We start from the raw sequence: 3,057 nt of genomic DNA on the forward strand, positions 1-3,057 counted from the left end.
TGGACTGCATCAGTATCTCTTTCCTATGTTTGGCCATCTCTTTGTCCTTTCAATTTCAGTTTTTAAACTCATCAATCAATCCTTTCATTTATATGATAGGCCTGCATTTAAAATAAACATTTACCACAAACTAAAGGTATCTTATATTATTAGGTATGTTATTATAAAACATGCTTTAGTTATGGAGTTATTGATACTTCCAGTGCAAAATGATAATATAAAACCTTGATAAAAATGCACTTTTAAGTACTAATAACACCCCCCAACCAGCTTATTACTAGTCCCTAGTAATCAAAGCATTAAAATGAAAAAATAATTTACAAATTTCACAAAGTAAGGTATTCATCATTCAACTTTCATTAATCTATCCAGATAAACGAACTCTATTAAATTTATATATCTACTCAATACCTTTTAAATAAGATATTAATAAACTTTTCTTTTATGCTCAATATATCAACACACAGTTATAAGGCTTTATTTGTAAGAAAATAAAATTTTTGTTCTAATGTTTAAGGTGAACTTTCTCTGGTTGAGATTTTTTTTATTTTTTATTTTTTAAAATATATATACATGTAACTTAAAACATAATGCATCTTTAACTCATGTAACCAACTTTTGGCTAATGACTCCCAAACCAGTTGATCTTAAGGCATTAGGTATTGAGACACCCCTATGAGCTTAGTAACTTGGATTATAGATACTGATACGTAGATAGTGCAATGTTTAATTCCCTTAATCTTTTCTTCTCAAGCCATGTAACAAGCATTAGGTCAATAGTTCCCAACTCAGTTGACTTTAAGGTATTAGATGTTAAAACACCCCTTCGGGCTTAATTGCTTAGGTTAGAGAGGTTACGAAACCAAACTTATCTACATTTTTATTATCATTATTTTTTTTTCTTTTTTTTTGTTTTTTTCAAATTATATACTATCCCTTTTTCTTAGTTATTACCTCTAACAAAAGAACATAAATAATGTAATAATCCAATGTGCAACCCATAATCATATGTTATAGTGTGTGTGTGTGAAAATTAAGATTTAAGAATACATGTTAAATGAGTATATAAGCAGAATTAAGTGATAACGATGCGAGAGTTTGTAACCTTGAATATTTCAAGAAGTATTATGGTAGACCTTGTTAAGAATGGTTACTTAGATGCATCAAAAAGTCACTTTAACAAAAGAATTTATTTACTTTGCTATCCTAGTAACAACAATTTTGCACATACTTTATAAAATAGAAAACATAGTTAGTTAAATTTTTTTGTCAACTACTACCCTCTCCCCCCAACCAAAACGAGACATTGTCCTCAATGTCCTAAAGTAGAAAGATAGAGTATAGAAGATATTACCTGAAAGAACGAATACTGACAAACCCGAAACATAGTTAAATAAATATAAGAAATAACAAAACATAATAATAAAACCAAAAAACACAAAGATTCATAAATAAAGGCTCAAATTCAATCTAAGCTTTTTACAACATTTCTTAGATGATCAATATAAGCGACTTATGGAGGGATCAATTACAGGAATGAAAGATTGTAGTTGGTTAATCAATTGTTCAGCAGTAGTAGCAGAGATTATGATTTGTCATATCGAAGATGTTAGAAATTCCTGTTCCACAGCATGATCAAGAAACGACAACAACTTATCATAATAACCATTAACATTTAACAAACATATGGGTTTATGGTGAATGTGTAGTTGGGACCAAGAGGAAATATGAAAAATCTTTTCCAATGTGCCCAGACCACTTGGTAAGGCAATAAAGGCATCAACATGGTTAAACATTGCATTCATTCGAGAAGACATTATGGAGACTTGTAGTTCCTCTCCAATAATTTTTCCAACGATGTTCGCTTGTGTTAAAGCTTTAGGGACGACCCTCATAACTTGACTACATTTTAAAAATACAGCTAGTAACACTCCCCCTATTAACCCGAGGCTACCTTTACCATATACTAAATAAATCTTTCTCTCAGCTAGCACCTGACCAAGATGATATACTAATTCTAGAACCTCCTTTTTTTTCTTAGGACAAGATTAATTGAAAACGCAAACATGTGACATGAGGAACTTGTAAGTTCTACACACTTGAATATTTATTGAATGTATGGGTTGAGTAGAAATGAAAGGAAGGAAAAGAAGATTTTATAAATAAGAAATTGAAAAGACAATCATACCACTTACATTTAGGCTAGCTGGAGTCTCTCACATACACACACACTTTCTCTTTTTATTTATTTATTTTTGAAAAAGCATGTGTATGTACATGTAGTTGTGATTGTGGCTCACATCTTCCCTTGGTTTTACATCCAAGAACGGCTTAAATGCCCTATATGGGTCAGGAATAAGTTTCCCATCTAGTTTTCTTAAAAACTAGCAAACAAGGTCTTTTTTCGTCAGATTCCCAAGACTATATCAAGCATGTTCTTTATGAAAATGGGGTCATAAATCATGAATTGCACAATGCACATCTCCACCAGTATATGTCTCAAAAGTCAATAAAAGATTATCTAAAGATTCTTTATGTTTTGAAATAAATCCTGACTTTTGGCAATTTTTATAAACTTTGCAGAATGCATGTGAGTCCTTGAACATGGTGGGCCAATAAAATCTATTTTGAAAATTTTTGCAGCTGTCTTTTTTATAAGAAATAGCTCCCACATGCTTCAAAATGACAAATTTTAATGACACTACTTACTTCGTTGTTGGGAATGCATCTTTGAAATATTTTATCAGGACAATATTTGAATAAATAAGGATTATTCCAATAAAAGTTTTACATGTCGCTCAAAAACTTTCTTTTATCTTTAGTACTCCAATGAGCTGGCAAATCTCCTAAAGCAAAAAAAAAATTGATATTTTTATCATACCAAAGCATTGGACTAAGAGAAAGTAAGGATTCGTTAGGAAAGTAATCATCGATTGATGTGATATTGGATGTCAAATTTGTTGTCATTCTTGAAAAAAGATCCGTATCAATATTTTCGGTGCCTTTTTCATCCGTGATTTCTTTCTGAGAATAAATCATTTGTAAATCTTCAAATTC

Source organism: Populus euphratica, unplaced genomic scaffold (genome assembly GCF_000495115.2).
Source record: "Populus euphratica unplaced genomic scaffold, PopEup_1.0 scaffold677.1, whole genome shotgun sequence".
NCBI classification, from domain to species: Eukaryota; Viridiplantae; Streptophyta; class Magnoliopsida; order Malpighiales; family Salicaceae; genus Populus; species Populus euphratica.